Raw genomic sequence first — 6696 nt, 5'->3', positions numbered from 1 at the left:
GGGAAAGGAGTGAGAGAGATGGGAAAAGGGAGAGGGGGAAGAGAGAGTGAAGGGGAAGGGAGGGAGATAAAATAGCCCAAGGCAACTCAGTCACACTCTGGCTCAATCTCTCTCTGTCTCTCTCTCTCTCTCTCTCTCTCTCTCTATCTCTCTCTCTCTCTCGCTCACTCTCTCTGTCTCTCTCTCTCTCTCGCTCACTCTCTCTGTCTCTCTCTCATTCTCACTTTCTCTGTGTCACTCTCTCTCTCTGTATCTTTTTCACTTTCTTTCTGTCTCGTGAGTGGGAAGGGTAGAGGGAGAGAGAGGAGGGAGGGGAGATAGAGGGGAAGAAAGGCAGAGGGAGAGAGTGAAAATGGTAAAGGGAAAGTGAGAGCGAGAGGGGAATGGGGAGAGAGAGGGAAAGGGGAGAGAGAGAGGGGAAAGGGAGAGAGAGATGGGGAGGGGAGCGAGAGATGGGAAGGGGGAGAGAGAGGGGAAGGGGAGAGCGAGAGATGGGAAGGGGAGAGAGAGCGGGGCAGGGGAGAGAGAGAGAGGGGAAAGGGAGAGAGAGATGGGGAGGGGAGCGAGAGATGGGAAGGGGAGAGAGAGAGGGTAAGGGGAGAGAGAGAGAGGGGAAGGGGAGCGAGAGATGGGAAGGGGAGCGAGAGATGGGAAGGGGTGAGAGAGATGGAAGGGGAGCGAGAGATGGGGAGGGGAGCGAGAGATGGGAAGGGGAGCGAGAGATGGGGAGGGGAGCGAGGGATGGGAAGGGGAGCGAGAGATGGGGAGGGGTGAGAGAGATGGGGAGGGGTGAGAGAGATGGGAAGGGGAGTGAGAGATGGAAAGGGGTGAGAGAGATGGGAAGGGGAGCGAGAGATGGGAAGGGGGAGCGAGAAGTTACAGTCAGAAGGAAAAGGGAGAGAGTGAGCGGGAAGGAGAGAGGAGAGAGGGATGGAGAGAGATAGAGGGAGGGAAGGAGAAGGGAGAGGAAGGGGGAGAGTGGGAAAGGGAGGAAGGAGAGTGAGTGAGGGGTGAGAGGGAGCGGTACACAGGGGAGACAGAGGAAGAAAGAAATGGAGTGGGGGAAAAGGGAGAGGATGGCCAGAAAGGGAAGGAAATAGAGAAGGGGAAGGTGAGAGAGAGGAAGTGGGGTGGGGGAAGAGAGAGAGAGAGAAGGGGAGAAGAGGGAGTTGGAGAGAGAAAGGGGAAGGAGAGTGAGCGGAGGGGAGAGAGAGAGAAAAATAAAGGGAAATGATAGAGAGAGGAGGAAGGGAAGAGATAAATCGAGAGCTGCAGTTCAAGGTCGGTCTCAGAGCTTTTTGATATTTATAATTAACGCCCTTGTCAATTGATGGTGAATTTAAATACTGAGCTCAGTTTTAGTCGGGCCCTGCTCTGAGCTCTCTCTCTCTCGGGGGAAGGGGACAGAGAGAATGGCAGGGTGAGAGAGTGGGGGGAAGGGGAGAGCCTGTGGTGACAGGGTCAGTTTCATATTTACAAATAAAGCTCCTTGTTAATTTAAATACTGAGCTCATTTTGAGCAGGCCTCCTTGAGATTTGAACCCACAACCCCTGGTTTACGAGACCAGTGCTCTAACCCCTGAGCTATGGAACCACCAGCCCTGGGCTGTGGGTCATTCCCCAGTTAGTGCTGTGTGTTTGAAGAATGAGGAGGGGTCAGTGAAACGCTCAGATTGTGTCTCATCCCCCAGACTCTGCCTCCGTCTCTTCAATATTCGCCTCTCAACATCGATATATCGTGTCTTTCACGTAGTAAAACATCCCAAGGCAACTCAGTCACACTCTGTCCCAATCTCTCTGTCTCTCTGTCTCATTCCCTGCCTCTCACTCTCTCTCCGTGTCTCTCTCACTTATTCTCTGCTTCTGGATGGGAAAGGGAGAGAGAAAAGGAGAAGAAAAGAGATAGAGGGGGAGGGGGAAGAGATAGAGGGGGAGGGGAGCGAGAGGGGAAGGAGTGACAGAGATAGGGGAAGGGAAAAGAGGAAAATAAGGCCTGTTGTTCCAGGGCACCAGTTCCCCCTGTCTCAGGACGGGAGAGTGGAGAGCACCAGTTCCCACTGTCACAGGACAGAGAGTGGAGAGCACCAGTTCCCACTGTCACAGGACAGAGAGTGGAGAGGACCAGTTCCCACTGTCACAGGACGGGAGAGTGGAGAGCACCAGTTCCCACTGTCACAGGACAGAGAGTGGAGAGGACCAGTTCCCACTGTCACAGGACAGAGAGTGGAGAACACCAGTTCCCACTGTCACAGGACAGAGAGTGGAGAGCACCAGTTCCCACTGTCACAGGACAGAGAGTGGAGAGCACCAGTTCCCACTGTCACAGGACGGGAGAGTGGAGAGCACCAGTTCCCACTGTCACAGGACAGAGAGTGGAGAACACCAGTTCCCACTGTCACAGGACAGAGATTGGAGAACACCAGTTCCCACTGTCACAGGACGGGAGAGTGGAGAGCACCAGTTCCCACTGTCACAGGACAGAGATTGGAGAACACCAGTTCCCACTGTCACAGGACAGAGAGTGGAGAACACCAGTTCCCACTGTCACAGGACAGAGATTGGAGAACACCAGTTCCCACTGTCACAGGACAGAGAGTGGAGAGCACCAGTTCCCACTGTCACAGGACAGAGATTGGAGAGCACCAGTTCCCACTGTCACAGGACAGAGAGTGGAGAGCACCAGTTCCCACTGTCACAGGACAGAGAGTGGAGAGCACCAGTGCCCACTGTCACAGGACGGGAGAGTGGAGAACACCAGTTCACACTGTGACAGGACAGAGAGTGGAGAGCACCAGTTCCAACTGTCACAGGACGGGAGAGTGGAGAGCACCAGTTCCCACTGCCACAGGACAGAGAGTGGAGAGCACCAGTTCCCACTGTCACAGGACAGAGAGTGGAGAGCACCAGTTCCCACTGTCACAGGACAGAGAGTGGAGAGCACCAGTTCCCACTGTCACAGGACCGAGAGTGGAGAACACCAGTTCCCACTGTCACAGGACAGAGAGTGGAGAACACCAGTTCCCACTGTCACAGGACAGAGACTGGAGAGCACCAGTTCCCACTGTCACAGGGCAGAGAGTGGAGAGCACCAGTTCCCACTGTCACAGGACAGAGAGTGGAGAACACCAGTTCCCACTGTCACAGGACGGGAGAGTGGAGAGCACCAGTTCCCACTGTCACAGGACAGAGAGTGGAGAGCACCAGTTCCCACTGTCACATGAACATCCGGTAGTGCCCACAAAGGAAGTGGAGTGTGGGAAATTGCACTCTGCTTCTATTGAGGGGTGGTTAGGCCAATTCTGCGTCGGGAGCAGGACTTCCACGCTGGGGTGGGCTAAAATTCCCAGCCCAAGAAGGTTACCACCCCCAAGGTTGGGGCCTGTGCTGGGCAATGAATGGAGAATGGGGCATGGGATTGAGGGGCCACATGCAGCAAAGGTGTGGGAGGGGCAGGGTGCAAAGTATGTTGGACGGTCGGGCCTGAGGGCTCTGTGCCTCGGTGCAGGGAGTGTTCGGGTTGACTGCGCAGATGGCAATTGGTGGATGTGGTGTGGTTGGCTTCGCGGGGGCTGGGTGCTCGACATCCAGGGGTGTTCAGCATTTGGGAAGGATTCTGACAGGACGGGCCGTGTTCGGTGCGGGAGGAGCGTTCCCAGTGTTGGATGGGTCCGGAGCCAGGGGCAGGGCACGCTCTTGGGATGGGGGTGGGCTGTTTGGGAGAGATGTCTTTATTCGGGGAGTTGTTGGCCTGTGGGGTTCCCTGCCGCGGAGAGTTATTGATGCCAGTTCATTGGATATGTTCAGGAGGGAGTTGGATGTGGTTCATTCGGTTGGGGAGGGTCGGGGGGTGATCAGTCAGGTATTTAAACACTAAACTAATTTTGAGTAGGCCTCAGCGAGATTTGAACCCATGACCTCTGATTTACTAAACCAGTGCTCGAACCCCTGAGCTATGGAACCATCTGCTCTGGGAAAGTCAGCGGAAGGAGCAGGAAAGAGAGGGGAAGGGTAAAGAGAGAGTGGAAGGAGTGAGAGAGAGGGGGAAGAGGAGACTGGGAAGAAGTGACAGTGGAAGGGGAGAGAGAGAGAGGGGAAGGGGAGAGAGAGAGTGGCAGGGGAGAAATGGGGAAGGAGAGCAGTTGATACGAGTGAGGGAAAGGAGGGTGAGACGGGGAAAGCGAAATAGCGGGAAAAAGAGCTGTGATGGGGAAGGGAAGAATCTGTAGGAAAGAGAGGTATTTAAATACTGAGCTAAATTTGAGTAGGCCCCAGTGAGATTTGAACTCACGACCCCTGGTGTACTAGACCAGTGCTCGAACCCCTGAGCTATGGAACCACCTGCTCTGGTAAAGGCAGGGGCAGGAGCAGGAAAGAGAGGGACAGGGAAAAGAGAGAGTGGAAGGTGTTCTGTCTTGAATCAAGAGTCAGACGAGATACTGCAAGCTCAAAGTGAGGTGTGACCTTAGTCCTTTATCACAGGTCTCCAGAGTGCCTCTCCAGCCTGTGAGGCTTCCTTAAGTACAGGTGCTCCCAAGGGATTGTGGGATCCCTTGGGACTCCAGGAGATAAGCCCTCTGGTGGTCAGACATGATAATTACAGGTTTACATTCATAACAACACTTCCCCCCCCGCCCCCTGCCCCAAAGTCAATAGTGTAACTATATACAATGTGAGTCGATCTGGGCCTTCCTTGCCCTGGTTGATCGTCTCGGTGTGAAAGCTGGTGTTGGTGAATCATTTGTTGGGCCCTCGCTGGGCTGCTGTGCAGCTGGCCTTGCTGGGCTGCTGGGGGGGTGATGGGTTCTGCTTCGTGGTCAACCGCTGGGTCGGTTGCTACGTCTGTGTGTTGGACGGACGGTAGAGTGTGTTGTGGGTTGTTCTGGATAGTCTGTAAATCTCAGTTTCATTTGGTCCAAGTGTTTTCTGCAGGTGAGTCCATTTGTGAGTTTGACCACAAACCCCTTGCTCCCCTCTTTGGCCAAAACAGTGCCAGCAATCCACTTGGGACCTTGTCCATAGTTCAACACAAATACAGGATCGTTTACTTCAATTTCACGTGACACATTTGTGCGATCACGTTATGTATTCTGTTGAAGCCGCCTGCTCTCTACCTGTTCGTGTAGATCAGGGTGGACTAACGAGAGCCTTGTCTGAAGTGCCCTTTTCATCAGCAGTTCAGTGGAAGGGACCCCGGTAAGTGAGTGGAGTCTTGTGCGGTAACTGAGCAGGACTGTTTCCCTCTCCTTGCTCTCCCTCCCTCCCTCCCTCCCTCCCCCCTGCTCTCTCTCCCCATCATAAAAGGTTAATAAAACAACATCACTTTGTTCACAGTACTTGTAGCAGCACTTGTGTGCTGAGAGATTTGCTTAGTATTGTCACTGGTGGCAATAAACGCCTGGGCTATCGCTATGGCCTTACTCAAGGTTGGGGTCTCTATCGTCAAAAGTTTGCGAAGTTTTATTTCATGGTCAATGCCAAGTACAAAGAAATCCCTGAGCATGCGCTCCAAATGTCCTTCAAATTCGCAATGTCCTGCAAGGCCCCTTAGCTCGGCGACATAGCTCGCCACTTCCTGGCCTGTCATCCCAGGGAAGCTGGAGGCTATTGGCCTCATGCTCCTGGTGTTGGCCCTGGTGGCCATGGGGCTGTAGGGCTGGTCAGGTGCAGGTTGCCATTGGTGGTGGCTGGGTTGCCCATTGACCACTTGTCCCTGTAGTGGGACTGCTCCCACTGCCTGTGTGTGTGTCCTGCAAGGGGCATCACATTAGTTCCAAAGGTCCAGGCTACATGGTCAGGTAGCCTGCTGGACCTGGGGGTCTCCCACAGGGGCATTCCATTGGCATCAGCATGGTCCCTGTAGGACTCAATGTCCTTTACCGGTATACATGACACCTTGGCTCTGATCACGCATAGTCGAGCTTGCATTATATATTCTAGCATTTGCATCACTTTTGGGTGTCCTGGTTTCAACAGACATGGTTAAATTAGGCATTTCACAATCTCTATCATTACTGTTAAGCATAATAAACTTGTTCTTAACCCGCATTCATCTCATGAGTCACATTAGTTAAACCAGCATCACAATTCATGGTTACATTGCACACATTTCCATTCTTGCACCCTTGAATTGCATCTTTAGCTTTAAAGTCCGTGTACTCAAATAGTTGCAACTTCCCCTTGAAATTTTTTTGGTTACCGGTCTCCTTAAAGGGAGCTTTCAAATCCTATTGGCCGCTCGATGTCATGTGCTGCTTCTCCATGCTGACTCGTAGCATGGAGGAGGTCTGCTGCCTGTTGCTTGTGGTGCTGCAGCCATTTTGTGGTGCTCTTGTCTCCCACGTGCTTGTGGTGCTGCAGCCATTTTGTGGTGCTCTTGTCTTCCACGTGCTTGTGGTGCTGCAGCCATTTTGTGGTGCTCTTTTCTTCCACATGCTTGTGGTGCTGCAGCCATTTTGTGGTGCTCTTTTCTTCCACATGCTTGTGGTGCTGCAGCCATTTTGTGGTGCTCTTTTCTTCCACATGCTTGTGGTGCTGCAGCCATTTTGTGGTCTTGCTGCAGGCAGGAGGCGGTGCTCTTTTCCTCCACAGCACCACTTCGCCTGATGTGGACCCGGTTCATCCAATTCCTGCCCAGCAGCGTGGGACCGTCGCCGGCTACAATCCACAGGTGGAGTTTGTGTAACACACCGCCCTGGG

General features: G+C 53.4%; 1 non-coding gene across 1 annotated transcript; it reads right to left on the bottom strand.

The window, feature by feature from the left end:
- Positions 1 to 4263: 4263 nt before the first annotated feature.
- trnat-agu (transfer RNA threonine (anticodon AGU)) lies at positions 4264 to 4336 on the bottom strand. The gene has a single exon. It is a non-coding gene; the product is annotated as a tRNA-Thr (tRNA).
- Between the last annotated feature and the right edge of the window lie 2360 nt (positions 4337 to 6696).

This window comes from Pristiophorus japonicus, unplaced genomic scaffold (genome assembly GCF_044704955.1).
Source record: "Pristiophorus japonicus isolate sPriJap1 unplaced genomic scaffold, sPriJap1.hap1 HAP1_SCAFFOLD_962, whole genome shotgun sequence".
In the NCBI taxonomy this organism is placed as follows: domain Eukaryota; kingdom Metazoa; phylum Chordata; class Chondrichthyes; family Pristiophoridae; genus Pristiophorus; species Pristiophorus japonicus.
This window is presented reverse-complemented; position numbering and strand designations above follow the sequence as displayed.